Source organism: Arachis ipaensis, chromosome B06 (genome assembly GCF_000816755.2).
Source record: "Arachis ipaensis cultivar K30076 chromosome B06, Araip1.1, whole genome shotgun sequence".
NCBI lineage: Eukaryota > Viridiplantae > Streptophyta > Magnoliopsida > Fabales > Fabaceae > Arachis > Arachis ipaensis.
Window position 1 is genome coordinate 4,933,420 of NC_029790.2, and position 8,384 is coordinate 4,941,803.

General features: G+C 32.6%; 2 pseudogenes; both read left to right on the forward strand.

The window, feature by feature from the left end:
* Window positions 815-3,216, forward strand: LOC107646287 (annotated as a pseudogene).
* Window positions 4,057-6,433, forward strand: LOC107646288 (annotated as a pseudogene).

Consider the following 8,384-nt stretch of genomic DNA (forward strand, 5'->3'; position numbering starts at 1 on the left):
TTTTTTTTTACCAACTCTTAGGTGAATATAGAGACTATGTCATTTGAACTATAACTCGTTGACAAAGAAAGAAATACTCTTAATTATATATTAAATAGAATAATTATTTATTAGACTCATTCTTATACAAATAATTTTTTTTTAGTTTTATATCTGTAATATTTTATACCAATTAGCTTCAAAATTTAATTATTTTTTGAATAAATTAATAAAAAAAATACAAATAATTGTTTAAATATAATTGTATTTTAATTTTTCATTCTATTACGTACACGTTGAGGATAATTTGAAATAAAAAATAATGGACTTGTTGTAACTGTCATGTATTTGCTTTGACTGCGTCGTCATCTGAGAATCATGGCGCCTTCATGGAGACCAGGTTCTTCTACAGAATCAATTTTACGTTTGGAGTTAGCCAACCAGCAGCGGCGATAGACAACGTCTTTCTTTTCTATGGCAGCAATTTTTCGGGCTTTGAAGGTCAATTTATGGTAGAGGTGAAATGGGGTGGGTTCAAGAGCGTCAAAATCTGTGCCTAGACAGAACAATAGTGGAAGAATTCGATTAATTTTTTCTGAGTACTTTTCTGGTGTAAAGATAGTCCTGTGTTAAACGAGCCAATTAGTTTTTTTTGTTAGTGTCGGTTTGTTTGTTCAACCCATGACAAAAAAAAATAACAATAATAAATAAATTTAATTTACCTGATCACTTTTGATAATAGGTTAACTTTTAAAGAGTGCTGCACTCCCTACTTTGTCTGGAGTGCACTAGCTTTCGCCTTCCCGAAGCAAATGAAACATCAGAGTCATTTTCTTTGCCACCTTCGAAGGAGCCTTCATTCCACGCTTTCTCCTATTCTTTCCTTTGATTTCTCTTCCTTCTTCTTCTTCTTCTTCTTCTTATTCATTTCCATCAACAAAAAGAAACTCTCACAACAAAAAGCAGAGCCATCTCTGTTTTTGAAGCTTTCTCTTCTTCCCTCCCTCCTTTGATTCAATTCTCAGAACAAAGACATGGTTCACTACCACAGGTACCATCAACCCAGAAAAGCTTCAGACCCCATTATCACAAAAGATGAAGAATCACAACAGAACCTTCTCATGGATTGTTCAACCTCTTCTTACTACAAGAGAACAAGGCCCAAGTTGCTCTCTTTCCTCTTCCTCATCACTTTCCTCTCTTGCTGCTATGTCCTTGCACCACTCTTCCTTCCCCCTTCTTTCACCTTCTCTCTCCTCTGTAAGCAACTCCTCTTTTCACTCTCATACACTTGTGCTTTCTTATTACAACGTGGGACTTCGTTTTTGACATCTTTTATGTTGTTCTTTTGGTTTGCTTTGGTTTTCAGACTCTCCTGCAACTGAAAATGATGCTCTTGTTGTAAATGATTCTGTGTGCTCTTCAGTTTCAAGCGGTAATTCTTCTTATTACCCCCTTTTCTTCTTTTTCAATTTTCAGTTTCCATGTTTTTTTTCTTTCTTTTTAGAAACATATTGCATGACTATAAATGAAAAGGGGTTTGATATCATAGCTTTATGCATTTTATAACCTGGGAAAGTAATGATTTTTATGTGTTTTAACCGCACAAATTTTTGTGATTGTTATCAAACATGATGATGAACAGTTAAAGTTTAATTTGGTGTTTTCATTTATGCAGGAACTATATGCTGTGATAGAACTGGTTATAGGTCTGATATATGTTTGATGAAAGGGGACATTAGAACACACTCTCCTTCCTCTTCAATCTTCCTCTACAACTCAGGAATCATCAACAATGTTTCAAGGAATGTTGGAGCTGAAGAAGGCAAAGGGGATTGGATACTTCAGCACGAAAGGATTAGGCCTTATACTCGAAAATGGGAGAAGAGTGTAATGGAGACCATTGACGAGCTAAACCTCATCTCAAAGAGAGTGAATTTTGGTAATTCAGGCCATGGTTGTGATGTCAAACATGATGTCCCGGCCGTGTTCTAGAGTGAATTTTGGTAATTCAGGCCATGGTTGTGATGTCAAACATGATGTCCCGGCCGTGTTCTTCTCAAATGGGGGCTATACCGGCAATGTGTACCACGAATTCAACGATGGAATCATTCCTTTGTACATTACCTCCCAGCATTTCAACAAGAAGGTTGTGTTTGTGATCCTTGAATATCACAATTGGTGGATCACCAAGTACGGAGACATTCTTTCTCACCTTTCGGATTATCCGGCCATCGATTTTAGAGGAGACAACAGGACTCATTGCTTCCCTGAAGCCATTGTTGGCCTTAGAATCCATGATGAGCTCACGGTGGATTCGGCTTTGATGCAAAGGAACAAGAGCATTGTTGACTTTAGAAACCTTCTCGATAAGGCCTATTGGCCGCGGATTCATGGATTGATTCAAGATGAAGAAAGGGAAGCACAAGAAAAGTTAAGAAAACAAATGTCTTCATCCCCATCATCAGAATCGGAACCAGAATCAGAATCTCCACAGAAACAAGAGTACATAATTAAGCAAAAAGTACAAGAGAATCCTTTGAAGAAACCCAAGTTGGTTATTCTCTCTAGAGACAAATCAAGAGAAGTAACAAATGAAAATTCTATGGTTAAAATGGCTGAGGAAATCGGCTTTGAAGTCGAAGTCTTGAAGCCAGACAGAACAACAGAATTGGCCAAGATTTATAGGTCACTGAATGCAAGTGATGTGATGATCGGCGTCCACGGCGCAGCAATGACACATTTCTTGTTCTTGAGGCCTGGCTCAGTGTTCATTCAAGTTGTTCCTTTGGCACAACTTTGCAGAAACATATTATGGTGAACCTGCAAGAAAACTTGGTTTGAAGTACATTGGCTATGAAATTCAGATTAGAGAGAGTTCTTTGTATGAGAAATATGATAAGAATGATCCTGTTCTAAGGGACCCCCAAAGCATCACAAAGAAAGGTTGGGAATTCACAAAGAAGATTTATCTTGATAGCCAAAATGTTGTGTTTGGTCTCAGAGGATTTAGAAAAAGGTTGCAGCATGCTCAATAATAATTTTTTTTCAATTTGTTCTTTTGTTTCATTTTACTTCTCTATGTTCATTCTTTGAAATGTAGAAAGAAAGAAAGATTACATTTTTTTTAGTATTGAGCATATTATACAGCAAAATACTTAAAAATGAATTATAGAATGTGTAAGTATAAGAGCAACAACTTTCCATTTTGGTATTAATAAATTAAGGATTTAATTTGTAAATTTAATTCTGATACATAATACATGTATCTAATTAAGTAACACCACATAGTAAAAATAACTACCTTTTACACTAATCGAGTGAATAGTTATCTAAAAAAACATATGATTGTACGAAACATGTACTCTTAATTTAAATTTATTGATGAGTTTTAGTATCTTACACAAATATTTGACTTAACTGTTCAATATTTTTTAAGTTGGTACAATAAAATTCAGTTTTTATTCAGCCTTTAAATTTAATATTTTATTATTTTAATTTTTTAATTAATCATATTTTCTATTTTTAAGAAATCACTTTTATTTTTAATATTTATCACTATAAAATTTGTAACCATTTGCAATACATTAATTTTTTGCAAACAAACCATAAAAGTAATAAAACTTGTAACAACTTTTTGTGTACTAATTTTTAAAAAATCATTAAAGTTTTCAAAATTAATTAAACTCACTTCAATTATTTTTTTATTCAAAACATTTAAAACTCATGTCAAAAAGACAAAAACACATCTAAAATTAAATAAACATAATCACATTTAAAATTATGTATTAACATATCTAAATTATTGTCATTATAGTTCTAAATTATATATTGAACACAGAAAAAAATTAAATTCAAATACACATTCAAAATTATAAGAATGCATTCTAAATATTTTATCAACACATCCAAAACTCATGTAAAAAAATTTATATATGTACATAAGAACATAATTAACAATATAAACACATCCAAAATTAAGTATTGACACATTTAAATTAGGTTAATATTACAACTCCCAAATCAAACATATGAGTGCAAAAAAACTCCCTACTTTGTCTGGAGTGCACTAGCTTTCGCCTTCCCGAAGCAAATGAAACATCAGAGTCATTTTCTTTGCCACCTTCGAAGGAGCCTTCATTCCACGCTTTCTCCTATTCTTTCCTTTGATTTCTCTTCCTTCTTCTTCTTCTTCTTCTTCTTATTCATTTCCATCAACAAAAAGAAACTCTCACAACAAAAAGCAGAGCCATCTCTGTTTTTGAAGCTTTCTCTTCTTCCCTCCCTCCTTTGATTCAATTCTCAGAACAAAGACATGGTTCACTACCACAGGTACCATCAACCCAGAAAAGCTTCAGACCCCATTATCACAAAAGATGAAGAATCACAACAGAACCTTCTCATGGATTGTTCAACCTCTTCTTACTACAAGAGAACAAGGCCCAAGTTGCTCTCTTTCCTCTTCCTCATCACTTTCCTCTCTTGCTGCTATGTCCTTGCACCACTCTTCCTTCCCCCTTCTTTCACCTTCTCTCTCCTCTGTAAGCAACTCCTCTTTTCACTCTCATACACTTGTGCTTTCTTATTACAACGTGGGACTTCGTTTTTGACATCTTTTATGTTGTTCTTTTGGTTTGCTTTGGTTTTCAGACTCTCCTGCAACTGAAAATGATGCTCTTGTTGTAAATGATTCTGTGTGCTCTTCAGTTTCAAGCGGTAATTCTTCTTATTACCCCCTTTTCTTCTTTTTCAATTTTCAGTTTCCATGTTTTTTTTCTTTCTTTTTAGAAACATATTGCATGACTATAAATGAAAAGGGGTTTGATATCATAGCTTTATGCATTTTATAACCTGGGAAAGTAATGATTTTTATGTGTTTTAACCGCACAAATTTTTGTGATTGTTATCAAACATGATGATGAACAGTTAAAGTTTAATTTGGTGTTTTCATTTATGCAGGAACTATATGCTGTGATAGAACTGGTTATAGGTCTGATATATGTTTGATGAAAGGGGACATTAGAACACACTCTCCTTCCTCTTCAATCTTCCTCTACAACTCAGGAATCATCAACAATGTTTCAAGGAATGTTGGAGCTGAAGAAGGCAAAGGGGATTGGATACTTCAGCACGAAAGGATTAGGCCTTATACTCGAAAATGGGAGAAGAGTGTAATGGAGACCATTGACGAGCTAAACCTCATCTCAAAGAGAGTGAATTTTGGTAATTCAGGCCATGGTTGTGATGTCAAACATGATGTCCCGGCCGTGTTCTTCTCAAATGGGGGCTATACCGGCAATGTGTACCACGAATTCAACGATGGAATCATTCCTTTGTACATTACCTCCCAGCATTTCAACAAGAAGGTTGTGTTTGTGATCCTTGAATATCACAATTGGTGGATCACCAAGTACGGAGACATTCTTTCTCACCTTTCGGATTATCCGGCCATCGATTTTAGAGGAGACAACAGGACTCATTGCTTCCCTGAAGCCATTGTTGGCCTTAGAATCCATGATGAGCTCACGGTGGATTCGGCTTTGATGCAAAGGAACAAGAGCATTGTTGACTTTAGAAACCTTCTCGATAAGGCCTATTGGCCGCGGATTCATGGATTGATTCAAGATGAAGAAAGGGAAGCACAAGAAAAGTTAAGAAAACAAATGTCTTCATCCCCATCATCAGAATCGGAACCAGAATCAGAATCTCCACAGAAACAAGAGTACATAATTAAGCAAAAAGTACAAGAGAATCCTTTGAAGAAACCCAAGTTGGTTATTCTCTCTAGAGACAAATCAAGAGAAGTAACAAATGAAAATTCTATGGTTAAAATGGCTGAGGAAATCGGCTTTGAAGTCGAAGTCTTGAAGCCAGACAGAACAACAGAATTGGCCAAGATTTATAGGTCACTGAATGCAAGTGATGTGATGATCGGCGTCCACGGCGCAGCAATGACACATTTCTTGTTCTTGAGGCCTGGCTCAGTGTTCATTCAAGTTGTTCCTTTGGCACAACTTTGCAGAAACATATTATGGTGAACCTGCAAGAAAACTTGGTTTGAAGTACATTGGCTATGAAATTCAGATTAGAGAGAGTTCTTTGTATGAGAAATATGATAAGAATGATCCTGTTCTAAGGGACCCCCAAAGCATCACAAAGAAAGGTTGGGAATTCACAAAGAAGATTTATCTTGATAGCCAAAATGTTGTGTTTGGTCTCAGAGGATTTAGAAAAAGGTTGCAGCATGCTCAATAATAATTTTTTTTCAATTTGTTCTTTTGTTTCATTTTACTTCTCTATGTTCATTCTTTGAAATGTAGAAAGAAAGAAAGATTACATTTTTTTTAGTATTGAGCATATTATACAGCAAAATACTTAAAAATGAATTATAGAATGTGTAAGTATAAGAGCAACAACTTTCCATTTTGGTATTAATAAATTAAGGATTTAATTTGTAAATTTAATTCTGATACATAATACATGTATCTAATTAAGTAACACCACATAGTAAAAATAACTACCTTTTACACTAATCGAGTGAATAGTTATCTAAAAAAACATATGATTGTACGAAACATGTACTCTTAATTTAAATTTATTGATGAGTTTTAGTATCTTACACAAATATTTGACTTAACTGTTCAATATTTTTTAAGTTGGTACAATAAAATTCAGTTTTTATTCAGCCTTTAAATTTAATATTTTATTATTTTAATTTTTTAATTAATCATATTTTCTATTTTTAAGAAATCACTTTTATTTTTAATATTTATCACTATAAAATTTGTAACCATTTGCAATACATTAATTTTTTGCAAACAAACCATAAAAGTAATAAAACTTGTAACAACTTTTTGTGTACTAATTTTTAAAAAATCATTAAAGTTTTCAAAATTAATTAAACTCACTTCAATTATTTTTTTATTCAAAACATTTAAAACTCATGTCAAAAAGACAAAAACACATCTAAAATTAAATAAACATAATCACATTTAAAATTATGTATTAACATATCTAAATTATTGTCATTATAGTTCTAAATTATATATTGAACACAGAAAAAAATTAAATTCAAATACACATTCAAAATTATAAGAATGCATTCTAAATATTTTATTAACACATTCAAAACTCAAGTAAAAAAACTTATATTGTGTACTAAAAAATCATTAAAGTTTTCAAAATTAATTAAACTCACTTCAATTATTTTTTTATTCAAAACATTTAAAACTCATGTCAAAAAGACAAAAACACATCTAAAATTAAATAAACATAATCACATTTAAAATTAAAAATTAACATATCTAAATTATTGTCATTATAGTTCTAAATTATATATTGAACACAGAAAAAAATTAAATTCAAATACACATTCAAAATTATAAGAATGCATTCTAAATATTTTATTAACACATTCAAAACTCATGTAAAAAAACTTATATATGTACATAAGAACATAATGAACAACATAAATACATCCAAAATTAAGTATTGACACATCTAAATTAGGTTAACATTACAACTTCCAAATCAAACATACGCGTGCAAAAAAAAAATTATAATCACAAATACATTAAAAAAAAAGAAAAAAAAATACTGACACTTCCAATATTATACATAAATTTTAAAAAATAGAACTTTTTATTAAGCGAAAAAAAGGGATGACATATCTTCATAGATGAACTCAACCAAATTTTTTTTAGAATTTGCAAATAGAAATACCAGAGACAGAAGAAGTGCGACGTGGGGGAGGAGACAGGGGGAGGCGCGGGAGAAGGGGGAGATTGCGCGTGGCGCGAGGAAGGAGACCAGGGACGGAGAGGAGCCCATGGATGGAGGAGGCGCGGGGTGTGCGCAGGGGAAGCGCGTCGCGGGGAGGAGCGCGTCGACGAAGGAGGAGATCGTCGCAGAGGAGTGCGCAACGTGGGAGAAGACGAAAGCGGCCACGAGGGGGAGGCGCTGCAGCTCTGGATCTTTACGGAGCGAAGATTTTACTAGTGATCTAAGATGGTTTAAGATTTATTTTAGAATTTTAAATTCGAAATTTTGAATTCTAACTAATTTGATTTTTGGATGTGTATTTAAATTGTAATATATTAATAATTAAATATATTAAATCTGAAACAGAAATTTAAAATTGAAATTGAAATTTTAAATTTTAGTTTTATTTAGTTTATATTTTGAATGTGTATTTAATTTTAAAAAGACACTAAATCTATTCATAATTTTTAGATGTGTTTGTTTTAATTTTTTTTAAATTATTGTAACAAAAGACTGAATATTATATCATTTTTAAAAGATATCTAGTTAAATTGGTGTTAAAAATAGTTTTCTAATTAAAATGCGTTGGTAAAATTCTATCAGCATAACTCTATGAATGTGTCCAAGTTACACGTATGAGTTTT